Source organism: Lissotriton helveticus, chromosome 9, assembly GCF_964261635.1.
Source record: "Lissotriton helveticus chromosome 9, aLisHel1.1, whole genome shotgun sequence".
Classification (NCBI taxonomy): Eukaryota; Metazoa; Chordata; class Amphibia; order Caudata; family Salamandridae; genus Lissotriton; species Lissotriton helveticus.
In genome coordinates this window covers 934315919-934332710 of record NC_136070.1, presented here as the reverse complement: position 1 = coordinate 934332710, position 16792 = coordinate 934315919, and the positions used below count along the sequence as shown (strand labels likewise).

At 43.8% G+C, this 16792-nt stretch overlaps 1 protein-coding gene across 2 annotated transcripts in view; it reads right to left on the bottom strand.

Annotated features, from left to right (window-relative positions):
• Positions 1–16792, bottom strand: part of PARP3 (poly(ADP-ribose) polymerase family member 3) — a 506125-nt gene that overhangs the window by 222297 nt on the left and 267036 nt on the right. The window lies entirely within an intron of this gene.

The following is a 16792-nucleotide window of genomic DNA, read 5'->3' as shown; positions in this document are numbered from 1 at the left end:
TTTTACTTTCACTGCGCGCTGCAACTATACAAGGAAGACAAGCGCTTGTTGTGTGTTTTAAGTATTATATTTTTATATGGCTTTCTGCTTCTACAGATCCCTGCATGCAGTCGTGTGTGTGTGTTTATTTCTGTAGCTGTATATCTCCGTTTTTGTGTCTGTGTCTTTCTTCCGGTGTTTATACGTAAAGGATTCCACAGATGGCTGCATGTGCCTTTCTGTAGCGATGCATTTTATTTTGTATATGTTTCGGATGTACGTGTTTTTGTTTTTATTAAGACCTATACGAGTATTTTTTGTGTGTAGTTCAGTGTAGGTATATTTCAGCTTGTTTCTATTGGTGAGTGTGCGTGTGTGTTTTTTCTGTCGCTGCATGCCGCTATCTTTAGACTTGTGCGTGTTTCCGTACCCCGGCGCCTATCTTTAGCCATGTGTGTACTGATGCCAGTGCCGCTCTGACATAATTGCGACAGTCATCAGCCTGTCTGCTGCATGTTTCTTACACCGTTAACCCTTACGGTGCCAGTTTAGCCTTTGTGCCGGGGAGGCTCTGACAGAAACTGACATTTGCTTGTGGTGGCTGGCGAGCTCATTAGTGCGGCTTACGGCGATGGGTTGAAGGGGCTGAGAGGGAGGCGCCTGTCAAGTGGTGCAGGTGGTCTGCTCACTGCTGCGAGTCCATTGAAAGGTGAGCGATGGAGATGGAGCGGGGGTGGGGGGCATTTACAGAGAGAGATACAAAGGGCCACTCTAGCAGCAAAAGGCACACCCTTTCCATGGAAAAGACTGCAGCTTAGACTGCAAGGATTGACCCAGGGAAAGCAGAGAGATTTTAAGGTGGCTCATCTATGGGAGGGACAGTCTGGGCTGGCTAGAAGGAAGTGAGACTGAAATAAGAGACAGTGACAGTTGGGCCAATGTTGGAGTTCGGAAGACAGACAAACTTAAACCCTGGGAAGGGGGAGGTGGTCTTCGGAGATGTTAGAGAAATAGTTACACCCGACTTTGGGGGAGAGGATGCTGTTGTGGTTGGTTTGAGAGGAGGAGAGAGTCTGAGCTAAACTTGAAGTAGAAGAGACCGCTTTAGCTAAACTGAAAGTAGAAGAGACAGCTTGAGCTAAACTAAAAGTAGAAGAGACAGCTTGAACTAAACTGAGCTAAATTTATAGTAGAAAAGACAGCTTGAGCTAAACTAAAAGTAGAAGAGACAGCTTGAACTAAACTGGGCTAAACTTATAGTAGAAGAAACAGCTTGAGCTAAACTTGAAGTGGAAGAGACTACTTGCACCAACTTGACTGGGAGAAGGAGTGCTAATAGCTCAAAGTCTCGTAAATGCGAGACCTGTTGCATGGCAAATGCTTGTTAATTTTATGTTTGATGTGTGCCTGCAGCCTGTCCTCTATGTCGAGAGTCTCATTCACTTGAGAGCTGAGAGGAAAGCACATTTTTTGCTGCAACAAATTCAATGTTTTCTTTAGTTGCTCGCAAGGATGAGTCACTTTCAATGTCAGTGAGGGGCAGATGTTTCCTGTCAAGACTTTAACAGTTGAAAGGGTTGCCTCTTTTTTCTGGGAAAAATGACTGCAATTTCTTCCCGTAAGGAGATTCAGCAGGGACCCTAAACTGCTGCCTGCATATGAAGTGTAAAATTCTCTGAATTATTTTTCAATCTGACAATTCTCTCTTGTTTGGTTTAAAGCTCGCTTAGGAATAGTAGAGAAAACTGTAAATCACTTTTGGGTTGATTTGTTCATGCTTGTTCTGTTTTAACTTTGTCATGAAACAGAAAAAATACAGCCTGTTTTCATTTTCCCATTTGCCTGTCAGGTTCTAGACAGGAACATTCTTGCTAGGCCAGTAAAATACTGGCAAGGTGGCAACCTACACATTGGTGGGTAATGATGAAACAATGTCTCTGAAAGGTTTTCCCCACATTGTTTTAGAAAGCTTGTTGTTGGGATTCCCTGATGCCACAAATGGTGAGAAATTCAGCAGTTTGATGAATGGATGTATGGCATAACTGATTTTTCTGCCCGAATGCTTAGAATCCCGGATCATGTTAATCTTGGCAATTCACTTAGGAAGAGATCTACTAAGATTTTGTGCCCTGTTTCCATCACAAAAGTGAAGCAAATCGGTGCAAAATCTTTTTTTTCCCAATTTACTTTCCATTGTTAAACTTGTTTAACACTGGAAATAACGGAAAAACATAGGAAAGCTGCTTTGCATTACTTTGCGCCATGGAGGCATACCAAGGGTGTTCCCATACAACCACCCAAGGTTTCTCACGCTAAACCCAATTTACTAAATGACGTAGATTGGGTTTAGCGTGAGAAAACTGCACCCTTTTCAAGTAGGTGCAAAGAAGGAGAAATGCTTTCATTAATCCTTCCTTTTCCGACTTTGCATGTGTGTTGCACATTACAGCACACATACAAAGTGGGAAAATGGTTAAAGTGAGTCTGTGCATTGTATTTAGTACTGTAAGGGTTCCTTCCAATATAAAACCTATGCTATACTCACGGAGACACCCTTGCACCATGGCACAAAGGTTTCTCTGTGGCGCACAGCAGCTGATCTCAGCACCAGCGCTAGTGAGGCGGGAGTGCCTTATTTTAGGGCACTCTCCTCCGCTCTCTTTTTCACGTAGTGCAGAGCAGCAGTTGTGGCTGCTGCAGTGCGCTACATGAAAAAAATTGTAAATCTGCTCCTTGGTCTCCTGGGCTTAAGTGTGTATAAAAAGTATTTGTGTAATCCTCACTTGATGTATACCATCACTGTAAGACATTGGATTACTATTTGGGGTGAACAACTTCCCACTTCTTGGAATAATCGTAACTTGTGTCAGAGTTTACCCTCAAAGTCGTTAAACTAACCTGAGCTTTATCCCATTGTCGCTATGGCTCAGAGCAGGCAGGCTTAATTTAGGGCAATGTATAAAGTATTTATTCAGTACCAAAACAGAAATATAGTAAAATCAGAAAGCAATAGAAATCCCAAACCAAATTAGAAAAATAGAATACATTTTAATAAATAAAATGACACCAAACCACAAAAATCAAATAAGGGGAACTGGATATATGAATTTTTAAAGATTTAGGAAAAATATAACACTGAAAACTGCAAAACTCCATTGGTAGTTAATGGTCATGGTAGACCAGCACTTAGGTGGGATTTCAGGCAATAGAGTGGGGATTGAATATGCTATCCAACTTGGATGGAAGCGCTGGGAGGCCTTCTGGTAGCCATGCACTCTATTAGTTCCATTTCAATTCAATTCAACTCAATTCAATGGAAGTGTACCTTGAGGCTTAGTCTCATAAATGGATGTCACAATCCTTCAGTGGGGCAAGGCAGGCTTTATCTGAAGAAACCTTCACGAAGTCAGATAGACGTTCGCCAAAGTCCTGCTGAAGCTGTTGGTTTTGGCTGGGAAAGCTCAGAGCAGGAAAATTCAAAATTACTGCCCAGGAAAGTCTTCTCGCGAGCTGAATAGTTTTGACACCTTCACCCACTGAAAAATTCTATCTTCAGACTTAGTCTCATTTTCGGAGCTTGGAATCCTCTAGCGAGGATAGCAGCCGGCAGAATCCGAAGGTAGGTTCCATGAGGCTGGCTACCTTTTCACTGAGGGCCGCTGAATCAGATTTGTTACTGCTGAGAAACACTGAGTGGGTGAAACCTGATTTCTTAGCTCAGCGAGGTTGCGCCTTGGACAGATAGGCTTAGGTGGTTTGTCCTGGTCATCTGGAGGTCTTGAAATTATCTAAGTCACAGATTTTCAAGGGTGGTAGGAGAAGCCCAGTTCAATTCAATTCAAGAATCTTTATTTCGATTGAAATTTTTACAATCATAAAAAGTACATATTAAAAACACATCAAAATTCAAGAAGGTTATCACGTGCAAATTTCATTCAAATAAATTAGTAACATTTCAAGTTAAGAGGACAATTGATGCCTGCTAGGAAAAATCGAGGAATTTCTCTAATGAGGAACTATACTGTTTGTGAGTGAATTTTCAAACACGCTTTTAGAAAACAGGCTATGCTTTTAGCAACAAATTGGGTTTCTAGGGACTGTAACGCCAGGAGCGCAGGTCTACATCTTCTCAAGCCCATTTGTCGGATGAGAGGGATGATCCAGCGTTTGCGGGGAATCACATAGTATTTGCAAAACAGTGTTACATGCAAAGTTGACTGATATGCGATTCCATCACAAGGACATTTAATGAGTTCATGAGACCAGTTTGAGACCTCAGGAAAAGAAACCAGACGGAAGAAGGAATCAAAACGAAACCTAGTTAAAACAAACTTTTCATAATTAGACAGAAAGAAAGACAAATACAACTGAATACCAGGAGAGGTTTGTACCATCAGTAGGTGAGTATTTGTTCGTTTGCCTACCTCTGTGCATAAACGCAGATCTCTAAGATGGGCTACACACAGGTTTTTCAAGGCCTTCCTGGAGATATCAAAAAGTGTTGGGGGGGGGGTCTGTGAAAAGTACTAAACAATTTAAATCTTTCAAAAAGTTGAACATACAGTAACCATGGAATCTTTTTCCAGTGAGCCAGGGATAAGCAATCGGTAATTAATGAACGAGTGAGATGACATTGCTGTTTGGTCCAAATGCGGTGCCATAAGAGAATCGGCTGATAGCTGATGGTATCCGATAAATAGTCAATGCCTAACTCGATATGGCAACCGTAAGTTGGGGCGCTTTGAGGGAGGGCAAGGATGTATTTTAAAAACCTATTTTGAGTTTTTTGGAGCTCATCAGTGGGAACGTAGCCCCAAACTCCTGCGCCGTAAGTTGCAACGCTGTGACATTTGGCGTTGTAGATTTTAAGCAACTCGGCGGGAGCTGGTTTGCCCAATTTCATAGAAAAAGAAACCAGCGCCGCAGTTGTTAGCTGAAATAATAACTTTTTGCTCACCATGGCAGGTTTCCAGGTTACTTGGTCGTCGATGAGAATACCCAGATAGGGATATTCTCTGGCACAATCCAGCCTAACCTTTTCAACAAAAAGGGGTTTCGGTTTCTTCACTTTCAGGCCGGTATGCATCACAAAGGTCTTGGTCTTATTGACTTTTAACCCTAACGAGAGCATAAACAGGCAGTACTTATCCAGTTGTAATTGGAGCTGTTTGAGTGTTCTCGCCAAGATAACAGAACCGTCGGCGTACAGTAGGGCAGGAATAGGCCGTGTATTTATACAGGGGAGGTCCTGGCTACCTTCCAGCATCGCGCGTTCCAACCCATTCGTGTAAATATTAAATAAAAACGGGGCAAGGACGCATCCCTGTCTAACACCTTTGGTTACGCTAAATGACTAGGATAATTCGCCGTTTATGCCATATCTCACGCACGCATTAGCGTCGGTATAAAGCTCTCTAAGGAATTTTAAAAGAGGAGAAGCCCAGTTAGATACAACCAAGGTCAAGAGACACTCATGTAGAGGCCAGCATTAGGGTCCAATTAAGGTCCAGTTTGTACTGCCCATCTGGGCACTTCAGTGAAAAGGCCTCTTGCAGCTTGTTGTGTCCCTGTAGCCACACAGGATTTAACTAACTGAACCTTGGAGTCCACCTCTTTGTCCTGACTGCAAGATGGAGCAAGTCCAATCCTTCAGAGCTACTCTTAGGTCACTGACAGCAGGACCAGTCAACTTCTGCTCTCTCACAGGTTCAGAAAGAGTTCTGAAGTGGGTGCGTTGGGTTACCACATTTATGCCTGGCATTAGCTAGTGGGTGTTAGACCTCGCATCCTTGGCATTGTTTCCCCCTAATGTTTTGCCTCCAGACCTCCTGTTTTTACTGACTTCGGTTTTTGCTGGCCTAGGACTCTTCACACTTTACCACTGCTAAACAGTGCTAAAGTGCTTTTGCTCTCTGCTCAAATCTATATAACATTGGCTTATGCCCAAATGGCATATTTAATTTACTCATAAATCCCAAGTAAAGTGCACTGCTTGTAGATTGAAATGCTACTAGTGGGCCTGCAGCACTGATTGTGCCACCCACTTGAGTAGCCCTTTAAATATGTCTCAGGCTTGCCACTGCAGAGCCTGTGTGTGCAGTTTTAAACTGCCATTTAGACATGGCAAAATAAACCCGTTGGCAGACCCAAACCTTCCTTTTTAATACATAAGGTAGGCCCTGGACAGCGCCAAGGGCAGGGTGCAGTGTATTTAAAAAGTTGGACATGTACTGTTAACGTTTACATGTCCTGGTAGTGAAAAACTCTTAATTTAGTTTTTCACCAATGCAAGACCTATCTCTTCTATAGGATAACATTAGAGTTGTCTTACCTTCTATAAGTGTAATTTCCAAATGGTAAGATATAATTGATTCATGTTTGGTGTCTCTGGAATCCCAATTTAAAATTCTGTTTCATGGTGAAGTTGGATTTTAAATTACAATTCTGAAGGTGTCCCGTTTAGAAAGTTGACATATTCTTGGCTAAGCCATTTGGTAACTGCAGCCTGCCTCTGGTCACGTGACTGGGTGTAGTTGACAGTTGGGCATTGTGTATTCCTTTGAGACAGTCACACACAATGTGAGATTAATTGTTAGACAAGGCTCTTTGGAGTGGTTCCCCTTACTTTTTGACTCTACCTCCTGTATTTTTGATGCTGTTCTGAATTTTGTTTTGGCTGGCTTAGATACTTTGGGCACTTTGCCACTGCTGATCATTGTCAAAGTGCAAGTCCTCTCAGTGTAAATTTTTATTACAATTGGTTCTCCCTGATTGGCATATTTGATTAACGGGTAAGCCCCTAGTAAAGTGCACTGAGTGTGCCAGGGCCTGTAAATAAAATGTTACTATTGGACCTGCAGCACTGATTGTGCCACCCCCACGAGTAGCCCTGAAAAGGTTTCTCCGACCTTCCACTGCAGTGTCTGTGTGCAGTTTGTTAGCTGTTATGTCGACCTGACAAGTGCACCCGCTTGCCAGGCCCTAACCTTCCCTTTTCTTACATGTAAGGCAGCCCTATGGTAGGCCCAAGGTACCCACCCCCTGGGCAGGGTGCAGTGTATGTGAAAGGTAGGACATGTACTGGTGTCTGTGGCATGTCCTGATAGTGAAATACTGCCAAACTCGTTTTTCACTATTGAAAGGCTATCTGTCCCATAGGATAGAATGGGAAATACTTTGCAACATCTTAAAATACCTTTTAGCATTTTTTTTAATTTTTTTTATTCAAGCTTGAAAAAGAGACAGAAAAATAGCAACATAAAAACAAATACAATTGGTCATGGTTACAAATAATATCATTACAGATTTTTACATAAGGAAAAAAAAAAGGAAAAATAAATCAGACCAGGCAGGGAGAAGGGAAACAACAGAGGGCCAAATGAAGCTCCTTTGCAGAGTCGAAGAACATAGCTGAAATCAGATAACATAGGTCAATACAATCCATTGTCAATCTCTAAGCCACTCTTCCACTGGAGCCCAAATTTTCTGGCCCAACTCCCGCCTCCTCCTACCGCGCCTCTGAAAGATGGCTGATTCTAAATTATGGAGAGCCAGAACCCTCGCTCTCCAATTTACAAAGGTAGGGGCATCAGGGCTGATCCATTTTGAAGTTATGCAAAGCCGTACTAAAGACATATCGATGAACAGCAAAGCAGAAGCGTGGCTTGTTCTCTCAAGCATACAATCGCTCTCGCAGCCAAATATTACAAGCTCTGGAGATAGGATGGCGGGATATTAAGCCTTGAATTGATAAATAATTACACGTCATGGAGGAATGACCCAAGTTTGGAGAAGGCAAAAACATATGTACGTCATTGGCAGCTACCAAACCACATCTTGGACAACTATGACCACCTCTAACTCCCCATTTAGAAATTTTGGCCGGGGTGTAATAAAGATCAAATAAAGCCATATAGCTTTGGGATCGCAGACTGCCTGATATTGATACACTGCTAGATAGTTCTAAAGCCTGAGAAATATCCAATCTTTACCTTACCCAGCTTATTCTCACATTTAGCATTCTGAGAAGAAAGGTCGTCTGGAAGACCGGATAGCAGATTCTGGTATAATACCCCAATTCTTGACCGCCTCAGTATCAATTCCATAAGTGTATTCCTATCAAACAAGGTAGTGGTTTGGAGCATCAGTTTATCCAAATAGCTTTGGAGCTGCAAATATTTAAAAAAACTCATGCGTATCAAAGCCAAACTTATCCTTTAAAAATGAGAAAGTAGCCATTTTCCCCTCCCAACCTAGTTCACCCAAAATCATTATTTCATGTGACATCCACCTGAATGTAGTCTGACCTTGGAAAATGGAGGGTAATAGTCTGGCTGTAGCAAGAGGTGTATAATAGTTGATATTGGGAAACTGAAAACATTGCCATAATAACCTTAAACTTGGTCTTTTTATATTAACTGGGATCAAGGACCTGCAGTAATATACCCTTAGCGTCTTCCCCTAAACCAATCTCGAAAATAGAGGGTCTACAAGAAAGCGGGAGTACCGCTTTATCCCCGAACAGCGGCAAGGTGAAATGCTGAAGGAGAGCTGACCAGCAATAAAGCACCAAATTTGGCACGGACCAGCCCCCCCTATCCAACGGAAGGTGCATCCACTTTGCCGCCCTTCGAGGTTGATGATAACCCCAAAGAAATCTGTTACAACATCTTTCGGCGCAAACAAGACTTTACTGTGCAAATTCAAGTGGGATAGTTCTAAATAAATATAAAAACTTTGGTAAGATCAGCATTTTTAGAACATTCCCTCTACCATACAAAGAAAGGTGCAGATTTTCTAATCTTACCAAAGTGGAGTTAACAGAATCAATGATGGGCAAAATATTCAACTCTGGGATATTGTCAACTGCAGCAGTAATTTTAACCCCAAGATACAAAGTATTTTAAACCACTGGGGCTTCCGAGGGGCCCATAGTAGCTGACTGAACAACCTGAATTTTAAGGACATTAAGTTTATAGCCAGAGATCTGGCCATACTGTTCCGCTGGTTTCTTAATAGCTGGAAATGAAGAGGCTACGTCACTGGTGACTACTATAATATCGTCAGCATATGCCAACACCTTATACTCAGTTGCATTGACCCTGACTGAAGGTATATTCAGGGAGCTCTCAATTTTACTTAAAAAGGGGTCAATATAAAAGGCAAACAGAAGGGGCGAGCAGGGACAACCCTGCCTGGTGCCCCTGCAGATGTTAAAAGATCTTGAAACCGAACCTGAAACAGACAAGGTAGCCTCTGGATCAATATAAAGTGATTGTAATGCTTGTATAAACTCAGGGCGGAACCCCTACCAATGAAGGACTTCCCATAAAACCCCCCAGGCGACCCTGTCGAACGCCTTTTCGGAGTACAGCAGGATCGCACCGAGGGGAGCTTTTGTGACTTGGGCCCAAACCAGGAGAGCAATAACCCGACGGACATGGTCCGCCGTGTTCCTACCTGGGATAAAGCCATATTGGCGTAATGAAACTAGTGGAGAAATCACCAAGGCTAATCTAGTGGCCAAAATGTTTGAGTATATTTTGCTGTCCGTATTAATCAGCGATATCGGGCGGAATGATGAGGGATCTAACTCCGGTTTATCTTTCTTTTTGAAAAGGATAATAGTAGTATGGCGCCATGAGTCTGGTATGTGGTCTAGCTGCGCCTCTCTAAGAATTGTTAAGAAATCCTCCCAAATCTCTGAGCGAAATACACCATAGAATTCCAAAGGGATGGAATCGGGACCAGCAGATTTGCCATTAGCTAATGAGTTATTGCTAATTCGACCTCCTCCCATTCTATGGGGGCAGAGAGAACCTCATTCTGGTGATCAGAAACATGGAAGGTGTTAAGATCCTGTAGGAAGGCCCCAACCTCAAGGTTAAAGTTTGAGTCCCTAACTTCCTCTGTATATATTGAACGATAAAACTGAAGAAAGACTGCAAAGACCCCATCGGATTTATTTATTTAGGAATTTTATAAAGCGCTAGTTACGCTCACCGGCGTGTCCCTGCGCTGAATTGCTAAAAATGAGAAGAGTGAGGGGGTAGGTGAGGATGTGTCCTGAATATGGCCCTGGGGGTCCTGAATTTTAACAATACGGTTGGTCAAGCTTCTCTGCTGAAGTCACTTGGCCAGAACCCTGCCCAATTTTTCACGGAACTCAAACACCATCGAGCGAAACTGTAAATACTTTGCAGCAAGATCCTGGCAAAATACTCCATCAGGGAAGCCCTAGTTCGAGCGACCTGTAACTGACTTTGAGCTGTATCCCGGCCCTCCTTGATCGCACATATCAATTGGATCTCAGCGACTCGCAATTCATCCATACGACTATTGGTTTGTACTTGTATTTTCCACTGCCGAAAAGATGAAAAGCTCTTAGTTTCCCCCGGATTGCCGCCTTTAGTGTATCCCAAACAATTTTACAAGAGGCAGACCCCCTATTAATATTAAGAAATTCTGTTATCCAGGTCCTCATATGATATTTGTAAGATTGTTCTAATAGCAATTTTCTCTCAAATGTCCAGACCCTTGGGACCCTTGCAGTGCGACTTAAGCTACAGCCAATAATCACAGGATTATGATCTGATATGATCCTAGGTGAGATCGAGATGGAAGTAGAGTCTGCCAATTGATTATACAAAAACAAATAATCCAAACAAACCCTTTTGTTATGGGGAGCAGAAAAATATGTATACCCATCAAAGTGTTTATGATGATAAGACCAAAGATCAGCCAGACAGTGCTCCTGAACCAACGCTTGGAGTGCCCTGAAGACTCTGGGTTTCTTACCTAAATAATTTTGACCCCCCACTAAATTAAAGTCGGCGGGCAAATTGATGTTCAAATCCCCACAAAAACAAATGGGGTGAGGCCAAAGGGCCAGCTCTACATTCAATTAATGTAGGACTGCAGGATCGTCCAAATTTGAGCAGTATACAGTGCAAATAGTCAAGGATCTGCCATCGATTAGCAACTCGGTAATTACCCATCTCCCACTGCTATCCTGACTGGTTCTCCTACATTACCCCAATCCTCGTCTTAATAAAATTGCCACCCCTCTAATCATTGAGGTCTGACGAGAGCACCCAATTAAATCGAACCCAGGAATTTTCAAGTTGACACGTTTGTTCCAGGGTACATGGGTTTCCTGCAAACACACTACCTCTAAACGAAGGGCATGAACAACTTTCGAAAACAGAGCCCTCTTTTTCCCATCATTCAACCCACAAATATTCCATGAGCCTATACAAATTTTACCAAAAACCTGAGTTGGTTAAAGCATACAGAACAATATCAGCCCACCTGTCAAAAGATGAAAGTATCGCAGTAATAACATTGTTAAACAAAGAGCCATGATAAATCTGATTTTTCAAGCTTGTTTTTTTTTACTCCCACCCCTCCCCCCTTGAACCCACCCACAAACACCCCCCTCACCCCACCACCCCCCAAACAAGGCAACAGGACCTAGGTCCAAGAGATGGAGGAACTGGTATATACACCAAACCCCCCGGAATCATTGCCGACATAAAAATACCAATAGGGGGTAATCCCATGGGGGAAAAAAAGAAAACAGAAAAATTCCTAGTTGAAAAAGGGAAAAGAACACGAACCCCATATACAAAGCAATACCCCCATCCAAAACAAGCATTGGAAATGCAATAGGTCTCGCATCATTAGAGTTAGTGCTTTTAGAATTGTTTATGGGTTTTTTTTGAAAATCTTTAGCATTTTTGTTTCCTGTAGCCAATGCTAAAGAATTACAAATAAAAAAAGCCATAAACATTTCTAAAAGCTCTAACTCAAATGCTGCGAGACCTATTGCACTGTCGGCTGGGGTTTTTTGATGGTGCTGTGCTGGGAGAGAGAGTGGGGAGGGGTTGGAGAAGGGAGGGGGCAAGACCTTCCCTGCATCCCATGGGGGATGCAGGGAAGCTAATTTCTGTTTGCTGAAATGTGTTGTCACGGGGAGCGCTTGGAGGGAGGATCAGAAGGCAGGATAGAGGGAACTGATTGGGTTTAGACTGAGGCAAAAAAGCAGGAGGGGGAGCGGTGGGCAGTAATTTAGGCAGCTAAAGAAGAGATAGCGAGGGGTCTGGTTAAAGGGTGAATGGGGGGGCGAGGCCATCTAAATGAAGGAATTTTTTCCAGATAAGGAGAACAGGGTGGGTGATGACTATAATCCAGTAGGCGGTCCCTCACATCGGATCTGTGCGTTACGGGGTTGGCACCATTCCGACAATACACAGACTAATTTAATGTTACAAACATAAGGAGAATACAGTTTAAGAAATGCACATAGCAGCCAAGGTTTTGGTTTGCTAAGTGTGACATTTTCAGTGGGGTGAGTGACGTGTTAGCCGCTGTGAGTGCCGCTGTCCGGCGGCAGGGGTTGGGTAGTGGGTAGTGAAGTGGGTTTGTGAAGCGCTCTGACACCTTCGGGTAAAGTCTGCGCTATATAAACAAGTTGTGAGGAGCCTGGAAATAATTAAAAAAGTTCTGTCGCACGGCCTGAAAGATGGGAGGGAGGTGATGCGGGAGAGACATATAGAGACAGCAAGACATAGAGAGAATGAGCGGCAGACACAAATAGAAAGAATATGAGAAAGGGTCAGAGAGGGGTGAGCTGCAGTGGTGTCAGGCGGCAATAGGTCCATTGTATCTGTGTGCCATAGACATAAAAAAAGAGGCATTATCTTCACCAAGCTAACATACTGTGATTGCTGAAAAGAAGCATAAACAACCAGATGACAAGGCTGGAATGTTTAGTACTAATGCTTTACAAATCTGCTTAAAGCCACGGCTTTAGGAAAGCCTATTTACTTCCATGTTTTATAGAGGACGCCGGGCAGCCCGTCTCTGGGGAAGACAGACCTGGATTTACATACGTGGAAACATACGGGAACTTCGATCCCGAATTTGCTAGCGGAGAGGAAGCAATTTTATTGGGTCGTGCCAAATATGGAGAATGAAATTCACCGGAGCTATAACTGCCGGCCGAACCTGGGGACTGCAGAGCACGGTATTCTTAGTTCACGTGTTCATGTTTTTGGAAAAATAACGCATCTATTTGAATTTTGGAGCCGGGAGATGCGCAAGTTGAAAGAAGTGGTTTCCCATGAGGTTACACATTTTCTGAGCGCTGTGCAGCAAAACATAATTTTAAATGTTTTTGTTTAAAGCTTGTATTTCCTGGCGAGACAGATCAGTGTTGCCCCTCATTTAAGTGGCCTGTTGCTAACTGTGGAAAGGTTTTCAAAAGCAACATGCGCAACACCCCTCAGTGCGAGGTCAGTGTGTATCCCAGATGGGAGGTTTAAAAAACAAGCAGAAACACGAGAGAAGGCCTGCGGCCGTCAAAGTGAAGTGGACACGGCGGGAGGGGGCGGAGCGGGGAGAGCGGCATGTGGGTGTGAAGAAGCCGGGGCCTTTGAAGTGAAGCTAAGCTTCACTTCAAAAGGTGTCGGAGGAATGCGGCTGAGGGAACAGACGGCGATTGCGGCTGAGGGAACTGATGTGCACGCGCTTTTAAGCTCAATGCACATGCGCATTGAGCTTAAAAGTCACGGGCACTGCAAGGAATGGCCACGATTCCTTGCAACTTGGTTAAAGACTGTTTAAGCCGCAATAGGCTCGCAAGCTCGATGCGCATGCGCATCGACAGGCGAGACCTAAAAAACTAGAGATGTTCCAAGAAGAGAAGAGCTATAAAAGCGATTCTTTGCAGTTTTAGCAATCTAAATTGAATCCATAAACTCTTTAGCCTGGACTTCGGAGACAAAAAATCTGGTCTGGCCTTGATAAATGAATTTAAGTATGGAGGGAAAAAGCAAAAATACTTGTGCCCCATTAGACTGTAAAGGTTCAATTAGCTGCCGGAGCTGCCACCTCCGTTCAACCGTAGCTGGGCAGAAGTCAGGCCTTACAAAGAACTCGCATCCCTTCCCAGTCCTTCTCCTGTCTGGTCTCGCCAAATCGTAATTGTTTTCCCTGGCTAAAAAGCTGCTCAAACAAATTAGAATAGCGCAAGGCCTGCTATCCGTTTGGCCAGAACGCTGCTTTGGCTTGAACGGAAAACGATGGGCTCGCTGAATTTCGAGCTGCCAGTCCCATTGTGCAATGGTCTGAGCATTCAATCCCTTCAGGGACTCCCAGGACTCTCAGGTTATTCCTCCGAGCTCTATTTTCAATATCGACAAGTTTCCACTGGATATCGTCCCTCTGGGATTTAATCAAACCTGTAATGCCTTTTTGAGTGGCCAGGTTGTCTTCAAGGGTCTTCAAGGGTGGAAATCCTCTCTTCCGCTACACCAATTCTAGAGGTGATATCTGCACAAGTTTTAGCTACTCTCGGAATAGAATTTTAAACCCTGCGGCATGCTCCCGGAGTTCGAGCACTCTCCTGCCGGGTCTCTTCACGATGTGCCATTATTGTCTGGTATATTAATGCCAGTGTCATCTCACCTAAAGGTAGATCCGGACCATTAACAGCTTGATCTGTAGCATTCCCTTGCAGGCCAGGCTGCGCGGAGAATGAACAGTCCCAAACTAAAGAGCCCGTATTTAAGCAAGGGCCGAGGACCCCTGATTCTTAGGTACCTTCCGAACTGTACAAAGCCCTTTAGATATAGCATCTGAATGCAAAGCCTCATTTATTCGCCAGTCACCCGTCTCACTATCGTCATCAGTCCAATCCTTATCCAGACCGCCATCATCCTCAGAGGACCCCGTATGGTCTGATAAAGAATAAAAGTTGTCACCCTCTGTATCACCATCAGGACTCAATGAAGCAGTCTGTGAGAGGGCCTGAGGCATTTCTCCATGAGTGGCCTTAAATTGCTGTTGTGGGAGCACTGTAGACTGTTGAAGAGGAGAAGCAGCTATCAATTCTGTATTAGGTGCTCAGTCTGGAAGAACTACAACTCCAAATCCACCAAACTTTCAATACTGGAGAAATTCCCCTGGGTATTATCACCGACCGCCCCTGCTGCTTGCAAGACACCTGCCCTTTTCAAAGAGCACCCCTCAACCGTAACATGAGCCGTCATGCCCAGAGAGGGTGAAGAGGGGACACTAACAGTCTTACCGGTGGGAGACAATAAGAAGGCATTAGGAGAGACAGCTGGTGGGTGACGTTGTTTTGTATTGACAGGATTCTGTGGCGTTTTGTTCTTGAGTGCTACAGGTTTAAACATTGCCGGAAGAGTTTTGACATTCTTTGCCACTTTTGGTGCAGTGATAGTAGACTGGCTTCCCTTGGTATTTTCTCCGAGTGCAACGCCGAGTGCAGCGCCCGTCTGAGCGCCTGGAGATTGGGCCACCTGTCACCTGTCCCTTCGAAGGCATGTCACACCAAAGGGAATACCGTGGCTGGAATGATGAATTGCACCAGAAGCCGCCGCCGGCCCAAACGCCTCGAAGAGAAGATCCAGCGAGTAAGACAGCCAGAGGCCACCGGAGCATTTCCTTTTCAGGTCAGTGTACGGAAGAAATGTTTTTCCACCAGGAAACAATGTCAGTTCACATCCAAAAGTGAAAGCCCATCTACTTCTTGGAAAAATCCATTAGGATTGCCAAAGTCAGCAAGTTGACCAGGGGAGAGAGTGTTTAGGCCAGCTCACACAGCCGAGTAACCGGCCGCCATCTTGCCCCCTCCAAACACCTTTTAGTAAAGATGGTTTTTAAATTGTGTGTTTGAAAATGGCAATTTTAAAAAATAGGCATTTTCTTGTTTAACCATTCGGTGTGCCTCTGCCTGTTTGTGGATTGACTGTCTGTTTTTTTTTTTGAAGTGCCAAGGGCTAGGGATGTACATTCACTGTAGACAGCCACTGGGGGGGGGGGTTTGAGGTGTGCATGGCTCTTCCTGCAGGCCCGTAGCCAGGAATATTTGTTTGAGGGGGGCATGGCCCGAGCAATGCAGTAACATAAGAGTGGCTCAGTGGATGGGAAAATAAGGTTTCGCATTGAATTGTTTAAAAATGTTTAAATATTGGTAAGATTGGAAAGACTGCTGGAAGCAGGACATGCTGTGAGAGATAAGTGTATACATTTTGGGATAGTGTAGGAAGGGCTCACATAAGGTTTTTGGTTTGGATAGTGAACACAAGGACCATTTCTTTGTTAACCATCACAGAAACAATAGATTGCCAAGCACTCCCTTGACAAATCACAAAGAAGGGTTTAGAAATGCATACCAAATCAAAATTTGGAAGGGGTGAGTCCAGCATCCCGGTTGCATTTAAAAATGCTATGTAACAATTGTTCGCGTACATAATTGGGTCGCACACCATTCTTAGGTTCCCAACTCTTCAAAGGTGGTTGCAAACCATTCACAAAAGCGATGTGGTCATCTTAAGACACTTTCCTGTTGTGAATGTAAAACAATAGTTTGGAGTGGGAAGTGGTCCAGTGGAACTTTAATAAACAAGATTTTAAATGCAGCACTGTTTCTTTCAAGACAAAGGGGCTAATTTAAAAAAAAAAAAATATTGAAAACAAGACCAGACATGGAAATCTGCTGACAGCAAGCCACCATTCCTCTAATGTATATTTAAGGACAACAAGGGAACCCAAAGAAAGTCAGCAAGGGACCTTGGGAGTCGATTCTTTATGGCAACAATGGTCCCTTACAAGCGTGAGGATGCAATCAATAAATATAGACGAAATCGTTCTATATTGAAATGACATGCCCAGCCGGGCAGAGGTCGAATATTTACTTTTCAAGCAATGTAGAACAACCTTTACATACAATATACAAGGTGGGGCACAAGCCTGTTCCCAGCTTAACGCACAATGAACAGAAAGG